The sequence below is a fragment of the Eurosta solidaginis genome, chromosome 4 (assembly GCF_040869045.1).
Source record: "Eurosta solidaginis isolate ZX-2024a chromosome 4, ASM4086904v1, whole genome shotgun sequence".
Classification (NCBI taxonomy): domain Eukaryota; kingdom Metazoa; phylum Arthropoda; class Insecta; order Diptera; family Tephritidae; genus Eurosta; species Eurosta solidaginis.
This window is the reverse complement of record NC_090322.1, coordinates 164,705,899-164,731,233: the sequence shown is the minus strand read 5'-3', so window position 1 is coordinate 164,731,233 and position 25,335 is coordinate 164,705,899. Positions and strand designations below refer to the sequence as shown.

Below are 25,335 nucleotides of genomic sequence, written 5' to 3'. Positions count from 1 at the left end.
GCAATGTGACATTTTACAGGACGTAAATTTAATTTATTTAAATTTAATTTATTTAAAAATACACATATAAGACATATTTTTTTAGCTTATGCAGGAGAATTCTGTGGCGGACCGTGTCGAGTGCCTTATAAAAGTCCAATGGTGAGGTCGCCATTGTCAAAGTTTGGTCGTATGTCTTCTAAAACCTTGAGCATAGCGGTTGAGCAACTATGTCCAATGCGATAACCTGATTGACCGATAACCAAGGACACAATGACAGAGCGGCTAAAGGGAAGATGAGAAAGTTGAATGGATAATGAAAACAAAGATAAGAAAATATAAGTTGAAAGAAGAGAATGCGTGCAAGCATAACATAAGAAACCTAATGCAAATGCTGGTTGATGTGCAGAGTAAGCGCGTTGTTAAGGAAACTCTGAAAGGGAAGACTCTATTGAAAAGACGAGGCAAAGCGATTGTGTAAAGTGAAAAGTGGGCAAGATTTTGTGCAATATGAGTTTTAAAGTTTTTTGTTTTGTTTTCTTAAAGTAACTTGAATAACTTGGTGGATAGGCAAGACTGCCTGTAAAATCGGTAAGCGAAAGCTCCGGCCAAAAAAGTATTTCAATCGACACCGCAGTTTGGAAGCAGAAAAGGTTTAGGGGAGTGTTATCGATGTTGATGGTCCTTTGTCGGGTAGCGATCCGAAGTACTAGCCCGACCATCTCGCCAACGATTTAATATGACCGCATTGAACCTTCTAGGCCACCTCGACCCGTACTCCGCGAATGCTAAATAGGTGCATGATATGTTTAAAAAAAATTTAAATCACCCCGTAGAGGTGTGTTTGAAAATTGTAGGGGGGAAGCTGTGAAGCTATAAGTTTTTGTTTTGCGCTTAGCAACCCCTTGAATCCCTCTGATTTTCTCTCTATCTCTCTTTGCTTTTCTCTCTATCTCCCTCTCCATCTTCCTCTCTATCCCCCTCTTTATTTCATTCTCTATCGCCCTATATATCTTCCTCTCTATCTCTCTCCCTCCCTACGCCCTCTAGTCTACCTCTCGTTTAATCTCGCCCTCTGCCTCCCCTAACCTTCTTTTGTTCTTAACCCTTTTCTCTCCCGCACCCTCTTCCCTCCCAAACCATCTTCCCACCCTAACCCACTTTCCTGCCTAACCGTCTTCACTCCCCAACGTTATTTCCACCGTAACCCTATTCCCTCCCTAGCCCTCTTCCGGAGCACGGGGTATCCGTGAGTTGAATTTCAAACGAATGGTCCACTTTCCTTCGTTTTGAAGAATTTTCGTAGGTACTCATTATGTATAACATGCAACTGCAAATGACTGCACAGGGGCAGGCACATATTTGGGCTCAATTTTTGCTTATACATGATCATACAAACACGAGTACCCTCATATTTAGTGAAACATTGGCCAACGAGACACGTGAGTCACACTTTAATGGCACGCAAGGGTCAGCAAAGATAAAGCAGAAAAGAATGAAATATTTATATATTAGTGGCAATATAAAAAGATATAACAAAAAACAATAAAAATATAGAGGCACCATATATGACCGCGGAGAAGTGCACGGAAAGAAGACCGAAAGTAGCACATAAATAAATGCAAGGTGATGCAACACCATAGCAAAAATGTACAAAAACAAAAGCATAGACGAAGGCAGCCAAAAAGCCAAAGGCATAAATACTTAGAACACATTTGTACAAGCAAATGTAAGGCTATGGACCGCACACACAACATTTACGGTAAATATACATATGATTTCTATTCTGTGTGCACAAGAAGTCTCTCAAGAAGGTGTCATCAGACGTTACCATTATACCCCACAAAAGCAACATGAGCCATTGAGCGCCCACCCGAACATCGACAGCACAAACTCGATGGGTGGTTCTTGTTGTCGTACAAGATGCAGATAAGAACAAAATACTGCAAGGCAAACAGCCACTTTCAGCTTATCTGCCTTTTAAGTGCACTCACAATACAATACTTATACACGTAACTATGTAAATATACACAAATACATGCCTGCTGTTATGGTCTCATATATTTAAGGAGTTTTCCATGCTATCGGCTGTGAAATTCGTGCGACAAGTTAAAAAATTTTTGAGTTTGTTTGATAGTTAAATTTTCCAAAATTTGCGAATGTTGTAAAGCTTTTCTGTCCTGCTGCACCCTTACTACGAAGTCGTATTCAACACGAAGCAGGGATCGTGCGATTTTGACTCTCAAACCAAAACTAAAAATTTATTATGTATTTTTTGAATGTTACCAGAAAAATACAAGTTAAAATTTGACTTTTAATACAAAAGTCAAATATAAAAGTCAAACCTAATTTTTCGCGATCATTTCAACAGCGTTTCGGAATTGTATTAGGTATAGTTTCCGAACTATCTCTGTGATCATTTTGGAATTTTTTTTGTAGATAAATTCGAGGCTTTGTCTGGATCATTTTAAAACTATTTCAGGAACATTTCGGGACTATTTCGGCATCCCCTCGGGATTAATTCCGGGTCATTTTAAGATAAAAAAAAATTTAAGGCGCGCTAACCTGCGAAGAGATTTTTGGCCGAGCTTCTCTTCCAATTTGCGTCGTGCTGCTTTTAATTTTTCCTACAAATTGGCGTGACAGGACCTACTTGTTTTATGCTGACTGCGGCAGATGAGTTTTCACTGAGAGCTTTTCATGGCAGAAATACACTCGGAGTGCTTGCCAAACACTGCCGAGGGGCGACCCCGCTTAGAAAAATTTTCTTCTAATTGAAAAACCTTGTTTCTCAAATTTTGATGTTGATTTTCCCGGGGCGTGAACCCAGGATCTTCGGTGTGGATCGCAGAGCACGCTCCCATCACACCACGGCGGCCGCCGGTAGTTAATGTATTTTTTCGGTATCAATTCAAGACTATCCCAGTGCAATTTCTGTATGATTTTGAAACTGTTTCATTTATTTCCATTTCGAATTTATTTCCGTCATATATTTAGGACCATTTTTGGATAGTTAGAATATTTATTTATTTATTTTTTTTTTTTCAATATAAACATTGGCCGTCCTGGTTTTGTGTTATCGTACTCAACATACTACATCGAATATCCCGGGTTCAAGTCCCAGACAAAGCTACATCCAAAATTTAAAAAAAAAAAATTTTTTTTTTTTCAATTAGAAAAAAGTTTTTCTACTTGTCAGTGAAAATACATCTGCTTTGCAGCTACCATTCGGAGTCGGCATAAAGCATGAAGGTGCCGTCGCGCTAAAGAGTATGAGCACGACAAAATGGGATTTAAGGAGTTGATGAGCGCAATACAAAGCTTTATAGCTTCAAAGTTTCCGCAACCCAATTGTCAACCTCACCTACGCGAGGGGAATCCTGTTACAAATATGAATGTATCATACACATATTGATCAGTAGAGGCTCTGGCGACCCCAAGTTCGACATGAAATTAGAGGGTGGGGAGGGCGGAATGATCTAAAAGGTTTAATGTGGTCATATAAATCGGTCCCGAGATGCTCGGGCTAGTACTTTAATGGTGTTTTGTTACCGGAACGTACCGGATCTATATACGGTAAAGGACCATCTATATCGATGACACTCCCCAAAGCCTTCGGGGAGTGTCTTTATCGTTAATACAACAACAACAACAACATCACGACGCAATTTGGAGGTAAAACTAGATCTAAACTTTTCGAAAGTAAATTGCGGTATTTCTTTTTATTTATTTTATAAATATCTCTCTTTTATAAAAGTCTCAGCTCTCCCGTGAGTTTATGTGTTTCTTTCACAAAAAAATGTTCCACTGAATAAGAAAAGGGGGTGTGACATTACTTACAGACAGAGCCGTTTTGCATAGCGCCATATGACTTAGTTGAAAAGTAAGAATTTAAGAGTGCGACATAAGGGTAACATTTGTTCCACAAGAGAAAACGCCATACATTTTTCATGTAGCTTTGTCTGGGACTTGAACCCAGGATCTTCGGTGTAGCCCCAAAACTATCTTGAATATCACCGGATTAAGGCTCCAAGTGTTAGGAGCAGCATGAAGGGTAGGTCCTATAAAGCTTCGAGTACCTTCATAGCATCTTTTAGTTTGGTCGTCGAACAAAGTTCTAGTAACACATCATATTCAAAGTAGCACTCGTCGATTTGCTCGTTCGGCGTGGTTGGTAACGATCAAGTGCATTCGTATATTTTTTTATGACAACAGGTACTTTGAGCCCGAAACGGAGCAAGAAACATCGCGTGATAATAAGTTATTTTGTCTGTAACCTTGTCTTCCTCTTAATATTGCTCTTATTTTTTAGTTAAACCTGAATTTACCATCTGCAAGGTCATCCTAAACCACTTTATCCCTGATGTTGTCAGCATAGTTACTTACTTAATTGGCGCTTAACCGTTTAACAAGGCGCGCCAGTCGTTCCTTCTGTCTGCCAACCGGCGCCAATTGGTCACACACAAATACTCATTTTCGAATTCAAGTTTTCAATGGCAGTGCACCTTTTTCTGGATTAGTCCATAGTAAAGCAGCGCCATAAGCCAAGCCAATAAGGCAAATTCTTAACCAATGATAAAAAAACAATATTTCTTGAAAAAAATTAGGAATTGCGTGCTTGTTAGTGTTGGCACACTTCTTTTTGCTCAACAAAAGTAAGTGCATAAACATTTGTAAACATAAGTACATGAGTATAAATATGTTTAAGCTTTTACTTAAGCCGCCCTCTTGTTCACTTTTCTAATGTGTATATTTTGGCACTAAAATTTTTATTAAAAATTGCTTTGAAAATATGTATTTATCTACACTTGATGCTTGTAGTTATAATGTAAGAATCAGTTAGATAACAAAAAGGGAAATTACGGAAACAACAAAGGCTTTTTTATGACAATGATGAAATATAAAGCCAAGGGCTGCTTAAATAAACAAGGTAATTTGTTGTGTTTTCTTTTGTTTTCTGCAACTCTTCTTTTATAAATTAAAATTTTTAATAGTAGTTTCAGCTGTTGCATACTTTTAGGCGTCCATAGGTTTATTGCACCATGCGGAAAAACGTTTGCGTCGGATTGATTGCAACTACGCTGAAGGGAAATCAGTAACTAGTGATGAAATTTTGTGGTGCGGAACTAGACTTAAAGTGCCAAATAAGTACTAGTTCGTTAGTAGCTAGATTTTCTTCAGTTATAAAGACGACAGTTTGGTTTTTTATATTTCAAATTTAACATACATATATATTTGAGAAGTAGGCCACCAACTAAAATAGTACCAAGAAAAGAACTAGATCTTTGCTGTAAATTTTTAAGCTCGGAACTATCGGAAAAGTGCCAATAAAGAACTAGTTTTAAAGTGAAAATTTGTATCTAGTTCGGAAATAGTGAAAAGGTAATGCAGCTCGGACAATTTCCACCGCCTCGGACATCGCCATGTTAAACACGCCAGTTGTAAGCATGTAAAATAGATAGATATCGAACTAATAGTGGTACGGAATGTACTGGAGGCGCAATAGTTTTGAACTAAAGATTTTCTCTACAGGGTAAAAGTGAACCTGGATCTATAATATTATATTATACTCTTAAATCAGTTTAACACAGAAACAATTCGGAACAGTTGAAAATCAAAACATTGATTGTGTTTGTGACACAAAGTTTTTTTATTGATATTAGATAATGTTTCTGAATTTCACTTTAGCAGCTAGCTTTTTTGAAGATGAGTTTAGAGCTCGAAAGTTTCTGCATTCATACTGCTGTAATGACAGATGCCTCTATCCACTTAGGCATATGAACCCACTGCTAAAAAACCGATGTTACTAAACAAGCTCTTTTGAACTCCCCTGAAAATATTCCACAAAATTTGGATTAAAAATATATAGTAACACTAGAAGACACGGCAGACGTTGTCCTGCCCTAAATCTGGCATATCTGCATACATTTTAATAAGCTTTTTCCATCTGACTCTGCACTCCCCTCCCAGTCCCAGTCCATCTCTGGATAATATATTACTCTGTACTAAAGCACTCATCAACAGCTTTCATTTGATATCCATATTGTTACGAATATTAGTAACACTAAGGGGTACTGTCATCTCTAAGCGATGCTAAGCAGTGACTTGTATGCACATCAATAAATCAATCATTATGTCTACACATATGTACGTACACGCAGCGGAGAAGAGACGCGCAAACACATGCAGATATCTTATCTGAGATTCTCCCAAAAGTATGCAATTATAATTGTGGAAGTGTCGCTCACAAATACACGCACATATGAGAAGCTATACATGTGCATCTGTAGTTATAATTTTATAGCAGTAACTAAGTAAATTCTGGAAGCGCCTAGAAGATGCAACGAGGAAATCACAGAGTATAAAAGGCAGCAACAGTAGAGGCGCGACAATCAGTTTGGTTTAAGCAAGCTATTGGTTGCAAAGTAAAAGTGTTATTGTGAAGTACTTTAATAAAGGCCATTTTTGCATTATTCAATATTGGAGTTATTTATTCAACAGTTTAGCGATTCCAACGTTGCCAGAGAATTTGTAATAAGCGGAATTGCAGTAAATTCGTTACAATATTGTATAGATACTGTCTAGGCATTCACTGGCCCACGTTTTGGCATATATATCGAGACCCTAGTCACCCAGGGGTATGAAAATTACCCTCTACTAAAGCACGCATCAACAGCTTTCATTTGTTATCCATATTCTATAAACACATTCTAGGGGTACTCGGGTCCACGTTTCGGTCTATATCTCGAGACCCTGTACGTCGATCGCAACCAAATGTAGTAACCACCGCGTGAGGTTTACGCAACTTGTGTGAAAGTTTGAACAAAATCGGCCGACGCATCTCTTCAAACACTGGCGACCAACTAACACACATTTTAGCCTTTCTTTTTCTATATATAGATTTTTATTTTTCACACTTCACTATAATATTAAAACGAAATGCAGATATTCGTTGCTTTTGAAATTCGGCTTAAAAATTGCACATGGAACAACTAAAGACTCTCCTGAATTAAAAAAAATGTTTTAGTAATGTGCTATACTTGATATCATTCGCTATAATATTTTTTATTGATTGTTTAATTTAACACCAACCAATTACACGGAAGTATATCCGCACCACCTGAAAATGTGAGTGCCGGTGCGTATACGTAACACTTTATCATTACGTATAAACAAATAAAAAAAATTGCAATAAAATAATATTGCGACTATAAACTGAGGTATAACCTATCCTATCTCTCAAGTTAGATCAAACTACACACGGGGTGCAAAACATATTCACAATCGGTTCAGTAGTTTAGGAGTCCATTTGCGCCAAACATAGTGACACGTGTTTTTTATATATTAAGATATGTACCTAATTGTGTATAAAAGTAATAGCAACAAAAATGGCAACTTATGAAGCGTGCAGCGGGGCATTCGTATGGTTTAGTGGCTAAAGACATCTATCTGCCTTTACACAAGGATGCAGGTGATTCCGAGTTCAATACTCAGCTCCCGAGAAGCTAGCTGATGAAGAAGTGAAATTCATAAAAATGTCCTAGTAACCATCTCCGTGTGCAAATTTTGTAATTTTTCTCTAAAATCAATAACAAAGAAATTGTGTAAAGCAATATGAGCTTGCATCGCTAATTAAATACATAAAAAAATGTTTGGCAAAAATGTATCCAACTTTACGTCATCTGTTTGAAGTGGCAGCATAGGAAACTCTGAAATGTTTCCCTACCGAATGAATAATATTGAAAATCTTACTGCCTGAATAGTCTCATTACCTCATATTGAAAGGAATTATAACATACATACTTAAGTAACGCAAGTATTATTATTACTTTGATAATAACAAAAACTTATAATTTTAGATGCAGGCTTTAATTTAATTCCTTTGATGAAGGTTCATATAGAATATAGAATAGCATAACAAAGCTGAATTCATAATAATACACATAAATAATTCACATAATGCTAGGTATGTGTGTAAATGCCGGAATTTGTGTCATATGTGATAAATATTTGCAAATTATTTGCCTATGCACAGGCGGCAAAATATGCAAACTGCACAAACACATACACATTTTTTAATACATTTTAGAGCAGTTGGAGCTTGGACAATTATTACGATAACATATAATGGACCATATTGTAAAAGATAAATTTTGGATTTTAGTGCATATGTAAATATGTACATATATTTCCGATGATATTGCGTGTAAGAAATTTATCACCAACATTATTACAAAAACATTTGAGTTTCCATATGTTTACAAAGCTGAGCACGAAAAAATGGAAACACCAATTGTTATTATTATAAATAAAATTTTATTTAAGCATTTTAATTTGAAACATTTCATTTTAATTGATTTATTTATTTAATAACGAAGATGCTAAGTTTTGAACTCGCGGCATTCACATTGGCGGAGTGGATAGAGGCATCTGCCATAACACCAGTAAGAATAGAGTTGAACTCGATATCAAAACATAGCAGTCGAAAAGCTAGCTGGTAAGGAAGTGAAATTCAGAAGCACATCCTCTAGGGGTGGGGTGGAGGGCGGTACGACGTAAAAGGTTCAATATGCTAATATTAAAACGTTTCCGATATATTCGGGTTTGTACGTTATTGGTGCATGTTGCCGGAACGTACCGGATCTATACCCGCCAAGGACCATCAACATCTATAACACTCCCCAAAACCTTCGTGGAGTGTCCTTATCGTTAATACAACAACAACAACAGCTTGTCTCACTAATCATTTATTTTTAAAATATTTTTTGCTCATCAAAACAAGGCAAAATTAGAATGCCTTTTTAAGAGAGAAAACAATCTTAGAAGGTATTGTGAACAACACCAAAAAGACAAAATAACGAATTCAAAGCCAGCCAACAAACCAAGAACATAAAAAAAAATTGAATTATATTAGGGCTGCATTCTCTATTACGAAACGAACGTTCGAGTCGCCTCAGAGACGAATCGGTAGTATATTTGCACTATGTTAAACGATTGCAACATATCTTTTGACAATTGATTTCGCCTTTTTGTTTGAAATAAAGTAAGGGACGTAAAGGCCGAACGAAAATGATAGAGAATGCCGTTATTAGACGAAATCGTTTGGAGGCGAATCGTTCGTCTGAGCTATCGTTAGCAATACAGAATAAAGCCCTTAATAAATAAAAAGAGAAAACTAAAAAATATTGAAAAAAAAATATTTTAAAAAAGATAAGATTTAAAAAAAATAAAAATACATTTTTGGGGGAAGAAGCGGAATGGGAGCGTGATAAATGAAATAAGCTAAGGAGAGAAATAATAGGAAAAATAGAAGATTAAAAGAGAATGGGATAGAGAGTGAAGACTGGAAGTGTGGATGCCCTTTTCAATATAGGTAGCTCACTGATAACTGTTTATTTGAGCGAAACGACCGAGTCTGAGGTACATACGAAAATAGCACTGAAGATGGCACAACGAAAAGTCGTTCTAACATACATACATCAAAAATCACGCTGTCGGAAAATAAACAAAAAAAATTATTAGATGTGCATTCTACTTGCCGCCCACATTCAGCCAACAGGACGAATTCACAAACAAAATTTTTTTTTGAATATACAAACATATGTACATACATAAGTACTTATTTATTGCTGCATAAGTGATATATTTAGGTATAATCCATATACTGTATGCAAATGTGCCTGTTTATGCAAGCACATTCATACGAGTATTTACATCCGTCTTTGCCATTGCGACCTGCAATGGAACGAGCTGCACTTAAGCTGGGTTAAAGTGTTATAGGATAACATTGACAAAAGGATAACAGCATTTATGTAAGGGTAATATGTATGTACAGCTATGCGATCAAGTGATAGGCAGCGCTATCTATAAACACATGCACTTCCACAAAATCACGCTGCCACCCACATTTTCACTCACTCACTTTATGCAAAAATCGTGTGAACCAAACATGTATATATGTATGTTTGAAGAGGAAAAATTTGTTTCAAGCATGATATTTGTTGTGGTTGTTGTTGCTGTTGTTTGTAATGCACTATCATGTGTCAAACATACAAGCACAACTTAAGCTAACGATTATTTGCCGCTCACTTGACCAACGTTCGCTCACTTCACTTACACCACTTACGGCAGTAGTTTTTGAGTTTGTAGATTTTGTTTGCGAATATAAGTGAAAATATTTGCTTGACTCAAGTTAACACTTTTTTAAAGGGAAATGTGAGTAGTGTATCATGTCAGCTGCTTCCTTCTTTTACACTTGTCAGCAGGGAGCGTAAGGGTTATGCATTTTTCACTTTTAATTTCTTCAAATATGGTGTGATGGTAATGTGCTCTACCTACCGCACCAAAGATCCTGGGTCCCGAGCAAAGCCACATTCAATCGGTATAAAACCCGTCCCGACAATTTGTATAAAAATTTAAAATGGGAGCATGACGCAAATTAGAAGAGCTCGACCTAAACCTTCGCGGAGGTAGAGCACGTCAAACATGAAGAAAATAAAACATTGGTTTTCGTTGAGTTATAAATTTAAGTTTTTAATATACCTAGGTTGTACATGGTTCACCTTTCCAAAATCGTTCGGACCTATATCTGACCCATATATGTTCCTTAATATTACTGACCCCGATATTGCCTAGATATGATTAAAGTTTTCCGAAACAGTCCAGAAAAGAAGCCGAAATATAGTATTTGAATGAAATTTAGCGAATAGATATCTTATAGTCCGGAAGGACGTACAGTTTCTTATATCCAATGACGGTCCCGAACTGATTTCGAAATTATCTCAAACCTTAAAGGATTCCGAAAATGATTCCGGAGTTATCCCGAATTACTCCGGAAATGTTCATTAGTCGCGAAATGATCTTTAGTCCCGTAATGTTCCCAAAAACAATACCGATCTAGGCCAGAAGTTATGCCGCAACTTCTCCGAAATAGTCCGAAAATGATCCCGAACGACCTCGAAACAGTAAACAACTTATACAGAACACAACCCAAACTACATGGAACCCAGTCCCGAAACGGTTCGGATAGCAGTTCCAAACTATCCCGAAATAATGCCGAAAGGATCCCGAATGTGAGGGCTGGTCAAAACAGTATATCCAACCGATCGTTCCTCTTTATTAGCTATATGTGTTCCAAAATTCATCAACATCTGTTCAGAGACGGTTCTTGCGTAACTCAGTCACAAATGTCCCGAAATGATTCCAAGAACAATAACAAGGTTATTTGAAGCTCAGTCCTGAAAGGACACCTAAATAGTTAGTATAAAAATTATCCAGAACACAATCCGAAACTGATTCGGATTAGTCTCAAAACTATAACGAGCTCAATCGAGAAGTGGCACCGAAGTAGTAAAAAGTTATTACAAAAAGAATACATAAAACATTTACGATGTAAACCCGAAACGGTCTTCATATCAATTCGGAAATGGTTCATAAAGCAGTCAAAAATAATGGGCAGTCCCAAAATGATCCCGATTGCGGGACCCCGTAAAAAAGTATAGCCAAAAACCGTTCCAGGCTATTGGCTATCTGTGGGAGAAATTTCTTCAACATCCGTTCAAAATAGATTCGCTCTTTCCGAGAGCACCTTGTTCACTATAAACACTTCAGGGTTCCGAGAGCTTTGCGGACATTGTATCACGCAGTTGCGATATACACATAATAATTTATGCATTTTAGTATTTTATTCGTATGTCTGTCTATATTTCCTATCTTTAGATAGATATTTTTAAGTCTTTTTTTCAGGGTAGGGAAGTATTCCCACTAAGGTACTAAATACATAAGGTAACTTTCTCACCACACCTGTTAAGCCGACACCAAGCAGTCAATGTGTGGTCTTCAGCCACCAGACTCAAGGAAGCGTAGATCTAGTCCTGTTATTTTGTTGAAAAACTGAGTTCGGGGCCGGACAGAACGGGCTTGCCTATCAAAGCTTGTTTAATGGACTTAGGTGACGTGTTGTCGAAAGCCCCTGAGACAGCGCGAGGCGCAAAGGGCTATAGTTATTAACTAAAAAACCTTTTTAACTTCTACTGTATAACTATGAATAGCCGTGGTATTTTCTGGCTGGTAAGCGAATTGATTCCTACACTGACGATGTGCTTTTTGGATTGGCTTCCGCTATATGCTGATGAACTGAGGCTAATTCGACGAAGCGACGAGTACAGTTGCAGGGGCTTCCTTCTTACGACCTTAGGTAGGTTGAACTGGCCGGTCCATGAGGACCTCAAACCCTTAACTTATGTTCAACTTTTTCGAAGGTAGCCTGGTAGTAGATGCCCTATATAGCTGGTTAGATACTAATAATGCGCTATGCTTTATTCCCTGCTGAACAAACAAGAATATCCATCATTCTGACATGAAAATTGGACTGGACTGAAAGTAGACAAAGCAATTGTGGTAAGCTTTGCTGATAGACTCTTTTTTCTATCAATAATAAACGTAATTTTATTAGATGTGTGGGATGAAAGGCCTTTTATATGCCATGAGGGAAGCTACCGTCTGCCCGTTAGTCTTCCCGCAATGATCTCGCCAGGTAGCTTAGTTAGAGGTATGTTTTTCGATGCCAGTGGTGCATAGCTCTTGCTTTATTAAGCATTTTCCTATCTTGACATCTTAGCCTTCCCGACTTTTTATTCTACATATGAGTAAAGTCCAATCCTCCAAACGAAAATAGAAACGTTTGACGCAGAATCATTCCAAAATAAATCTAACTCTTATCGTTTTCGAAACATTTAAGGGAGAAAATGAATAAAATTTTCTTTGCTCTCATGTCAAATATAAGAAGGTTGTTATTATACCCTTCATCCGACTTTTTAAAATGAAATTTCTAAAGTAAAATTTATGTACGATCTCTGCTTGCCAAGTAAATGTACATGTATGTATGTATGTGTCTCTAGGTTAACGATTTTCTAAAAATTTCACAAGCTGAGAATTTCTATTGAAATTACTGCACTTCACTTTCTTGCTGCCTTCTTACCGCCAGCTTTTCGCCAACTTCCTTCCGCTTTTATCAAATTGAGTAGATTGACTTACTGAGGGGCTGAGTGTGTCAGTGGTGACGCACTGGACTGGCTAGTTGACTTGTTTGGGTTGAATTTCATTTAACAGCAACTCGCTCGGCATGTAACTGAAATGTTTTCTGGTTATTATACTCAGTTGAGCAGAGCTCACAGAGTATATTAAGTTTGATTGGATAACGGTTGGTTGTACATATATAAAGGAATCGAGATAGATATAGACTTCCATATATCAAAATAATCAGGATCCAAAAAAAATTTGATTGAGCCATGTCCGTCCGTCCGTCAGTCCGTCCGTTAACACGATAACTTGAGTAAATTTTGAGGTATCTTGATGAAATTTGGTATGTAGGTTCCTGAGCACTCATCTCAGATCGCTATTTAAAATGAACGATATCGGACTACAACCACGCCCACTTTTTCGATATCGAAAATTTCGAAAAACCGAAAAAATGCGATAATTCATTGCCAAAGGCGGTTAAAGCGATGAAACTTGGTAGACGGGTTGACGTTATGACGCAGAATAGAAAATTAGTAAGATTTTGGACAATGGGCGTGGCACCGCCCACTTTTACAAGAAGGTAATTTAAAAGTTTTGCAAGCTGTAATTTGGAAGTCGTTGAAGATATCATGATGAAATTTGGCAGGAACGTTACTACTATTACTATATATGTGCTAAATAAAACTTAGCAAAATTGGATGAAGAACACGCCCACTTTTTAAAAAAAAATTTTTTTAAATTCAAATTTTAACAAAAAATTTAATATCTTTACTGTATATAAGTAAATTAAGTCAAAATTCAACTCCAGTAATGATATGATGCAACAAAATACAAAAATAAAAGAAAATTTCAAAATGGGCGTAACTCCGCCCATTTTCATTTAGTGTGTCTAGAATACTTTTAATGCCATAAGTCGAACAAAAATTTACCAATCCTTTTGAAATTTGGTAGGAGCATAGATTCTATGACGTTAACTGTTCTCTGTGAAAATGGGCGAAATCGGTGGAAGCCACGCCCAGTTTTTATACACAGTCCACCGTCTGTCCTTCCGCTCGGCCGTTAACACAATAACTTGAGCAAAGACCGATATATCTTTACTAAACTTAGCCCACGTACTTATCTGAACTCACTTTATCTTGGTATAAAAAATGGCCGAAATCCGACCATAACCACGCCCACTTTATCGATATCGAAAATTACGAAAAATTAAAAAAATGCCATAATTCTATACCAAATACGAAAAAAGGGATGAAACATGGTAACTGGATTGGTTTATTGACGCAAAATATAACTTTGGAAAAAACTTTGTAAAATGGGTGTGACACCTACCATATTAAGTAGAAGAAAATGAAAAAGTTCTACAAGGCGAAATCAACAGCCCTTGGAATCTTGGCAGGAATACTGTTAGTGTTATTGAATATATAAATAAATTAGCAGTACCCGACAGATGATTTTCTGGATCACCTGATCCACATTTGGTCGATATCGAGTGAACGCCTTCACATATACGTCTAAGGGCCACTCGCTTTTAAAACCCTCATTAATACCTTTAATTTGATATCCATATCGTACAAACACATTCTAGAGTCAACCCTGGCCCACCCTATTGGCGATATCTCGAAAACGCGTGCACCTATAGACATAATGCCCACTCCCTCTTAAAATGCTCAGTAACACCTTTCGTTTGATACCCATATCGTAAAAACATTCTAGAGTCACCCCTGGCCCACCCTAATGGCGATATCTCGAAAAGGCGTCCACCTATAGACCTAATGTCCACTCCCTCTTAAAATGCTCAGTAACACCTTTCCTTTGATACCCATATCGTACAAACATTCTAGAGTCACCCCTGGCCCACCCTAATGGCGATATCTCGAAAAGGCGTCCACCTATAGACCTAATGCCCACTCCCTCTTAAAATGCTCAGTAACACCTTTCGTTTGATACCCATATCGTACAAACATTCTAGAGTCACCCCTGGCCCACCCTAATGGCGATATCTCGAAAAGGCGTCCACCTATAGACCTAATGCCCACTCCCTCTTAAAATGCTCAGTAACACCTTTCGTTTGATACCCATATCGTACAAACATTCTAGAGTCACCCTTGGTCAACCTTTATGGCGATATCTCGAAAAGGCGTCCACCTATAGAACTGAGGATTACTCCCTTTTAAAATACTCATTACCACCTTTCATTTGATACCCATATCGTACAAACACATTCTAGAGTCACCCTGGCCCACCCTAATGGCGATATCTCGAAAAGGCGTCCACCTATAGACCTAATGCCCACTTTCTCTTAAAATGCTCAGTAACACCTTTCGTTTGATACCCATATCGTACAAACATTCTAGAGTCACCCCTGGCCCACCCTAATGGCGATATCTCGAAAAGGTGTCCACCTATAGACCTAGTGCCCACTCCCTCTTAAAATGCTCAGTAACACCTTTCGTTTGATACCCATATCGTACAAACATTCTAGAGTCACCCTTGGTCTACCTTTATGGCGATATCTCGAAAAGGGTCCACCTATAGACCTAATGCCCACTTTCTCTTAAAATGCTCAGTAACACCTTTCGTTTGATACCCATAAGGTACAAACATTCTAGAGTCACCCCTGGCCCACCCTAATGGCGATATCTCGAAAAGGTGTCCACCTATAGACCTAGTGCCCACTCCCTTTTAAAATACTCATTACCACCTTTCATTTGATACCCATATCGTACAAACACATTCTAGAGTCACCCTGGCCCACCCTAATGGCGATATCTCGAAAAGGCGCCCACGTATAGTCCTAATGCCCACTTTCTCTTAAAATGCTCAGTAACACCTTTCGTTTGATACCCATATCGTACAAACATTCTAGAGTCACCCCTGGCCCACCCTAATGGCGATATCTCGAAAAGGTGTCCACCTATAGACCTAGTGCCCATTCCCTTTTAAAATACTCATTACCACCTTTCATTTGATACCCATATCGTACAAACACATTCCAGAGTCACCCCTGGCCCACCCTAATGGCGATATCTCGAAAAGGTGTCCACCTATAGACCTAGTGCCCACTCCCTTTTAAAATACTCATTACCACCTTTCATTTGATACCCATATCGTACAAACACATTCTAGAGTCACCCCTGGCCCACCCTAATGGCGACATTTCGAAAAGGCGTGCACCTATAGACCTAATGCCCACTCCCTCTTAAAACCCTCAGTAACACCTTTCATTTGATTCCCATATCGTACAACTAGAGACACCCCTGGTCCACCTTTATGGCGATATCTCGAAACGGCGTCCACCTAGGGAACTAAGGATCACTCCTTTTCAAAATACTCATTAACAGCTTTCATTTGATACCCATATCGTACAAACATATTCTAGAGTCACCCCTGGTCCACCTTTATGGGGATTTCTCGAAAAGGCGTTCACCTATAGAACTAAAGCCCATTCCCTTTTAAAATACTCATTATCACCTTTCATTTGATACCCATATCGTACAAACACATTCTAGAGTCAGCCCTGGTCCACCTTTATGGCGATATCCCTAAATGGCGTCCATCCATAGAACTATGGCCTACTCTCTCTTAAAATACTCTTTAATACCTTCCATTTGATAGACATGTGTACAACCACATTCCAGGGTTACCCTAGGTTCATTTTCCTACATGGTGATTTTCCTTATTTTGTCTCCATAGCTCTCAACTGAGTATGTAATGTTCGGTTACATCCGAACTTAGCCTTCCTTACTTGTTTTTTACTTGACTTGTTGTTGCTGTTACGGCTTAGAAGCGTTTGCTGAGCTTTACTTTTGTTGACTTAACTGCAAGAGCGCAAACAAATAAAACAACAAATGCAAGCAATGTTTGAAATCACAACAAAAAATATACTTGGTTTATAATTTTTTTTGGCAAGTTTATACATGCATATATATTTTTATCCATATGTTTAGTAATCATGGGCAAATATCCATAGCAGTAACTTAAAACTTACTAAATAAAATGTCATTTTTGTTCGAGTCAAGTTAAGTAAGATTATAGTAACTTTGAAAAATATATAGCAACAATTACTGCAAGGTTGCAATATGCACTTTGGGGAATTGGTTTATTTTCCTTTTACTGCCCAAACCAATTTATTTTATTTTCTAGGGGAAATTCTCTGATTGCTGCGAATATGTTCCTAAAATTTAAAGTTTGTTTAATTTAATAGACAACAAGATTTTGCGCAAAGCATTACAAGTCGTTATGTAGACAACATAAAGTTTAGTCAAATTTCATATAACACAGAAAAAAGTATTTAGCTTCTACAATGAGAATGTTATTCTAACTAGGACCGCGCCTCGGAAGCGGTATTTATGCCATTAAAAGCTTATCGGATGTTGTTCGGAGCCAGTAAAAAACTTGGAGATCCCATCCCGCCCATTTATATGAAAAAAACAGCACGACAAAAATTGGAACAGAAGCTTAGCCTCAATCTACGTGAAGGTATTGTGGCGAATACTAGCATCACCATGCTGTTAGTAAATAATAACAACAACAAAAACCGCAAGCAGCCACATTTATTTATAAGGCAACGAAGAATATTCCATACACATAACCAGCAGCTTCAAGCATAGAGATTATTTCACATACATATGTATATGTAGCCGAAATCTAAGATCAGAAGTTGTTAGTCTCACATACACACGCATATGGCTAGAAGAAAAGCATAAACTACAGATATACATGTATATAGCTAAATAACCAAGCATGTGATACAACTGTTCCAGAACACATGTTCGTGAAACGACTAGAACTTAGGATAAATGGACGAACGAGGTAACCGAGAGTATAAAAGCAGCGCAACCTGAGGAATCAGTAATCAGTTTGATTTAAACAAGCTAGTAGTGAAGTACAACTGAATTTGTGAAGTACTACTCCCAAAGTAGTCCAAGTAAAGACCATTTGCAATACTGAATATTGGAGTTATTTATTCGACAGTTAAGCGATTCAAACGTTTAGCAGAAGGCGCATAATCCTCAGGAACTCCGAAGAATTCGTTATAGTATTATTAGTGTCATACTATTATTATTGAATCATATTAATCTTCATCTTTGCTATAGCCGATTTTTTTTTTCCAAGGTGTGGAAATAAAACACGAGGTAGATTAGGGAATTGCAAACAACACAAATTTGAAAACGCTTAAGCAACAGTCGACCAAAAAAAGGGCACGAACGATATGTACATACGAATGTACAGATAAACCAAAATAACAAAATAACAGCGTAGCGGCATACATACACATAAACACATGCGTTCCATGTATCTTGTTTCTGTAATTCTCTGGGCCGACTTTCCTTATTCAAGTCGTAAAATGACATATGTCTGTCCCAGACTAACATAGGGTTTTTATTTAATAGTAATGTTAAAAAAAACATGACTTGTTTTTCAACTGGGCCAAGCATAACTTAGCATGCTTGCCTTGTTTATGCTTGAAGATAATAAATAAACGTCATATTGCTCCCTAGCCTATTGGATAAGCTAATAAAAAAAAAAACAAATAAAACACAATGTTTTCCATGACAAACGTTCTTTGCGCTGTTGAATGGTCATTATTTCATTTTTGGCGCTTAAAATGTTTCTCTCGACTCGATTACTCTTCCTTTTTGTTTTTTCTCCAATTTTATGTGAGTAACAATATATAACGAAAATATTGTGGCGAATATCAGCACTTCGATACATCACTATGCTAGTAAATAAATGTACAACAACAGCCAAACAAGCAGCCACACAGAGACGTAAACGTCGAAGCAAGGAGCCACACATACATGTAACAGGCAAAGCTAAGGGCGAAGAGAATCTTTCACATACATACATGTAGTCAGCAGCTAAGAGCGAAGAAGAAAGAGAAACTCACACATGATATAATCATCAGCTAAGAGCGAAATGACATTACTCACACATATTCATGTATATAGCTAAACAACCAACTATGAGATACAACTGTTCGAGAAGGCTGTTCGTGAAAAGTCTAGACCCTAGGAGAAATAGTCGAACGAGACACCGACAAGCAGCGCAAGCTGAGGTATAATCAATCAGTTTGAATTTAACACGCCATCAGTTAAGAACACGAGTAATATAATAAAGTTATACTACTAAAGTAGTGTAAATAAAAGAACATTTTGCTGTACTGAATATTTGAGTTATTTATTCGACAGTTAAGAGATTCGAACTATAACAGAAGATGCAGAATAATCAAGAATTCTGAATTAGGGTGATCCTTATAAATGAAATGAATATTTCTTCTGATTTCACCACTCAGACGGGCTAGCTAGGTCAAAACTATCAAATATAAATTTTGGCCCAGATTGGAGACGGTTTGCTAGTGAATTTTTTTTTCTTTTTTCAATGCATAAAAACGTATTAGAGGCCTAGGTTCCCTATCACAATTGAAAAGACGGTTGGTGTCATGTGGGGACACATCATATGCAGGAAATATGTATACAGATTACGTATGTCGCGGTTGATACTGGACAGGTAACTGCTTAACCTGTTACAGTATAAAGAACGAAGTTGGGCCAGGGTGACTCTATGAATTTTAGCCCCGATTGGAAATGAGGCATGTTTCACAGGGATTAAAATCAGATTGTCAAAGCTTAATCCTTGTCTCAAGTCATTCATCAATCTAATTTGCCTTGAAATATATTCTTCACGCAAAACGGGATAAATAGATCAAATGTTTAGAGAAGAAAACGGAAGCCTAAATAGTTATAAAAGCATACGAAGCGTCAGAAGTTCAGAAAATCCCTCAGCCCTTACCCTGAGTGGCACAGGACATGAATAAAATCCTTAAATATTCTCTGCTAGCAGTTGAGGCAAGAAAAAAGAAACGGTACCAACTACATATATAGAATATATCAAGGTCGCTCATGTGTTATGCGCTTCCAGTACGGTCATCGGACAAACAACAAAAAATTGATAAAACTAAGAATTGCCAGGGGACGTCTCTTTTTGACACCTGAATATAATTTACACAATGAATCTGAAATACTCCTCGTAAAGGAAAGAAGTGAAGTGCTGAACAGCGTCTGTTAAATTCCCAGACATATATATGTTGGCATCTTCGTGGACACTATGGAGAGTTCGACATACAAGAATTTATCAGCTTGAGCTAAAAAGGGCATAAGAAGTACCTCACACTCATTCACACTCGCTGGTCGATTAAGTAACGAGGTATGCACGCTGAACCTCGTTTTCAGAGTTCACTATCCTTCTGAAAAACCTACCAAAACTTGGTAATTCTATCGAATCTCCTTCCAGCACTTTTTATATTTTTCCCGGTGGCATCAGGAAGTTGGTACGTGCTTATGCAAGATATTTACCCTGCTAAAAAAAAAATGTTGAAGTGGTTGAAGGAAATATAAAGTTTTGTACAGGGAGCAGTATTAATTGAATGAAATGTATGACTCCATTTTTAAATAAGTCCATCGCACGTACCACGTACCGAGCACGGAATATGCATTAGCAATTTTTATCGAAATTTTGTTAATTTAAGGCCACATTATGCACGACGCCAGGACACTTTACGTCGAGCACACAGGTTGACTGCCACTCACTGAAGTGAATGAGTACTCTTATATCATACAAATTTTGGTTCACACGAGTTTAAAAAACTTAAAAACAGACAAATATGGTGCCGATTTAGTATCTAGAATTCACTTAGATATTTGATGTTGATAGCACCATAGCACAGAGGTTCGTGTTTCCACTACTAAGAACAACTCGTTTTGTAGCGAGTTATTTAACCACTGCCGCGAGTCTTCAATAATTGTCGCTAGGTGGGTCTAACTCTCCTTTGCGCGCCTAGCCTACAGCTAAGAAAATCCCTCCAATGTGTAGTTTGTATACACATACGATACCAATGAGCAAGGTTATATGGCAGGTTCCACGACAAAGTGTACCTTGGTGCGGAGATAATTTTTCTTATAAAACTGGAGACCGTGTGGATGCAAATATTGTAAAAACCTTCCAGCAACCGAAAAATATTAAATTCATGCTTCAAATAACTTTTCAATCGAATTATTTTCCTCTTAAAATAAAGTGCTGATTGAACTTTTTCAAATAGGTACAAAAAGAAAAATGCATTAACTCATCATTGTTCAATGGAGCGGATTGAAATACCAAATTATATAATCCCTTTATTATTAATATTTTATTTATCGAATAGTAGCCGAGTTTTTTACACGCTTAAACGTTTCCGTTCGCGCGTAAAAAAACGCTTATCCTCGCTTAGATAATGCTTCGGAGACCCATCTAGCGGCAGTGGTTAAGCAACTAGCTACAGCACAGGGTGTACCAAAAAGCGGAGACACAGCCCTCTGATGGCCACAATGTATAACATATAGCTGAATCAGTTGCGATGAATTGTGGACTCGCACCATTTTAAGAGGTGATACATAGAATTAGTGTAGAGGTGAAACATAGACACATATTTCAGTTACATAAGAGTATAATGCGTATTAAAATTTAATAGTACTAATTTTATGCGCAGCAATTTCAGAGGTGTATTTAAAGTTTGACGCTTGGCAGTCCATATAAAGTTTAAGCGTAAACGTCTATAGATGTAAAAAAAAACTACAGCTAGTGTTAGTTTTGTCCCACCCGTGACAAAAAAGTCAAAAGTTGTTGTTCTAAATTTTGCAAGACTTGTTTTTTTTTTTTTTTTGATATTTGTTATACAATGTTAGAAACTCGTTTTTAATATATCCAATGATTTAGCTTTGATTTCTTTGAAGTTTTTAAGGAATTATTAAACAACAAAGTTTGTCCCTCCCGTGACAAATACGCAGATAGGGTTGTTAGAAATTAGTAGGCATTGCTAATACGCCTTATAGTTCTAAAAGAGATATCAACTATGTTCATTAAAATTTTAATCAAAGTATAACATCTATCAAATTTGTTTAGCCCACGAAATATTCCCATGGCGTGAACCATATTTTGAACCTTCGGAATACTTTATTTACTATTAACAGGTTCTTTTAACGTTTCATTCTATTTTTGTATGTAATATGTGTTCCAATATGAGCCTAATCGGAGCACAAATACGATGTTTTTGAATATCTCGATCCTTGCGCCACCTAGCGGAGATTTTTTCTTTCTATTCATGTATGTATTATGTGTTCCAAATACGATTTTTTTCATAGGTGTTCCAAATATGGTCCAAATCGGAACACAAATACGATTTTTTTGAAGATCTCGATCCTTGCGCCACCTAGCGGCGTTTTTTTCATAGGTCGCTTTCTATTCATGTATGTATTACGTGTTCCAAATATGAACGAAATCGGACAACAAATACGATTTTTTGAAATATTTCGATCCATGCAGCACCAATCGGAGTTTTTTTCTTATTATTGCATTGTCATCGGGTTCTGAACTATATTCCAAGTTTCAAGCTTGTAGCTTATCGGGAAGTTACTTAAATTTCAATTACAAAATTCTGTTCGCTACAGTGAGTCAAACTAAATAAAACCGTTTAACAAGCTACTTCCATATACTTGCAGTTTTTGCTTAACTAATGGATAGCGTTTTTTTTTTTTTTTTTTTCTCCACCAGTGACAATTATAAAACTTACTATAATTTGCATATATACTAAGATATTGTGAGCAGTTTTTACATAACAGTGCTGATTCAATGTCAAGTGTCTCAACCTATCTATTAGAAGCTGAAATCTTCAGCTGGTTTTATCAGAATGCGTAAACAAAAATGAAATATTGACTACAAATGACCTACCCGTGACGGTGGAACATCCCATATATACAGTGGTATACTTTATAGTCTATATAAACCGTCGAGAATATTTCAAAGCATTTCAAAAAAAAAAACTCCAACATTTGGCCGCAACAATAATTACCAAAATTAAATTGTTCACTTAGCAGATATAAATAGATTCGTTGAAGTTTAATATCACCAACAGTGACTGGGACTTACACATAGTTGACTCCGACCGCTTAGCGAGCACAAAGGTATTTAGTGTAAATCACGTAAAAGAAGGCGGTGAAGATCACGTAAATTGTAAGCGAGAGAATACACAAACGCGCGCCATAGAATTATCGGCAATAGAACCGAAGGGTCGCGCCGGAAGCGTAGGCATTAACAACATTAAATAAGATGAGATAAGAAACTACAGTAAAAACTTAGAAGCATTTCGAAGAAGAAGAAGAAGCATTATGTTGCGTAAACTGCTGCTGCCATAAAAAGGATAACAACAACAAGCACGACGTTGGTACGTATCACATTATTGCTGTTACTGGATTTTTGTCTTTACATAAAATTCTTTTCGAAATATTAACACACATTTTTGTGACACTTTTTCAACTCAACTTTTGAATGATTTACGATTTCATTTGTTTTATTTTAACTTTGAAAGAAAAAGAAAACCAAAATCACATTAAACGCGCGCGCGGCAAATGCGTCGACGCTGCTTCGGGGCGATAAGAAGACAAATGTGAATGAGAGTAAGCAACAACAACAACGCTATAAATGCAGCAAAACTTCTTCACATGGGTGTTGCATAAAAATAGATTTGACACACACACACACGCACGCCCGTCACACAATACCACGAAAGTCGAAACGCCAAGTCAATTCAAGCGAACGCGTAACCAATGTCAACGGCTTGGGCTGCAAAAGCGACGATACGACATGGCGTATGAGTGTTAAGACATTGAAATCGACGCTACAAATGTTTATTTTGTATATGCAAGGCAAATTCGTGGTAAAATTGTATTTGTATTTGTGTTATTTTATGTTGCTGCTGCTGCTGCTGTTGCACGCTGCTACAGTTATTTACCGAACGCGTTATAAGGCGCTTTTTCGTTCAGAAGGCAACAACTAACGGAAAACAACTGAATTACATCGACCATCAAATAAAGCGTCGAAGCCAAAAATACGACACGATGAATACGATGCCATGACGAAGGCCAATGATAGCAACAATAATAAAGGCAACAACAGCAAGAATAGCAACAAAAAATAGTATCTGTACAAAATGCAAACAAAATATACACACATACACACATAGACAAACATACCGAAGTTTTTAGGTAGTGTTCGTCAAATCTCGAAGGACACGCCGAAGTTGAGTGTACGCCAATACAACAACAGTGGTTGTCGTCACAGTAACTCATAGTGAAAACGGGATAGAAATTCAAGTGGTTGCAAGTTATAGTTTTAAGCTTTCTCTAAAATTAATACAATAAGGCTCTAACAAAGAGTATTTCTTTTTTCAAGTCCTTACCTTATACTAATTGTATATCTCTCAAACAGCCTTATTTACATCAAAAAGTTATGAGCTCACTAAACTCTTACAGCCGCATAGATCGCTTCGCTATTTAAACTTTAAAAACTTTGAGCGCACACAATTTTGATGAGTTTATTGGGAGTTTACGGGGCTAGCTTGAAATCATTTATAGAACATATTTCGATAATTTCGGTATTGTTTTCGGCGAATTTTCTGCACTATTTGGGGTTGATTTTGTAATTGCTTTTATATCAATTCGGGACCATACAGGGATATTTTTTCATGATATTTTCAGGCCTTTTCAGGATCATTTCGGCTTTGTAATTTTCCGGGATTATTTAAATACTATTTTGGTATTTCCTGTGATCGCTTCGGGACTATTACTACACCGTGTCGGTATAATTTCCCCACAAGAGATTTACAAGGAATAATGGCAATAACTGTCGCCTGGGGCGTCCTGTAGTTATAATTTTTCCAAAAAATGTGTATTATATTTCCGGACTTCTCGGAACAGTTTCGTGATTGGTTTCTGGATCGTTTTGGAATTCTTTCGGTATACTTTAGAGTTTTTCGACATAATTTAAGCACTATTTCGGGACTGTTTAAGGATCCTTATGGATCGTGTTCGGGATAATTTTCGAACTTTAGCAACAATTTTAGAAAAATTTCGGGATATTTTCAGCACCATTTTGTGATTATTTCGCCATAATTTGAAGATTTTGTCGATGTGATTTCAGCACTATTTCGGAAATTTTCCGAATCATGCTCGGTCTAATTTTGGGACTTTCCGGCACAGTTTCGAGATGATTTCTGGACTACTTCTGGATTACTTCGGGACAATTTGAGTATTTTTTTTTTGCGGGATAATTTCGCCCTATTTCCGTATTAGTTTTCAGGACTATTTCAGGATTGTGCTCGGGATAATTTCATTACATTACATTACTCAGAACATTTTCGGAATTGTGTTCAGAATCATTTCAGGACTATAAAGAAATTGTTTAGTTTTTATTTCGATACTACTTCGGGGCCATTTACCAACTGTTTTGAAATTGATCTTAGGACAA

General features: G+C 37.2%; 1 long non-coding RNA gene across 2 annotated transcripts in view; it reads right to left on the bottom strand.

The window, feature by feature from the left end:
• LOC137250591 (uncharacterized) overlaps nucleotides 1-23,848 on the bottom strand; it is an 81,385-nt gene extending 57,537 nt beyond the window's left edge. For both annotated transcript variants that reach the window (XR_010953014.1, XR_010953013.1), the window contains exon 1: nucleotides 22,883-23,848. This is a non-coding gene — a long non-coding RNA (uncharacterized lncRNA). The remainder of the gene's footprint in view (nucleotides 1-22,882) is intronic.
• Between the last annotated feature and the right edge of the window lie 1,487 nt (nucleotides 23,849-25,335).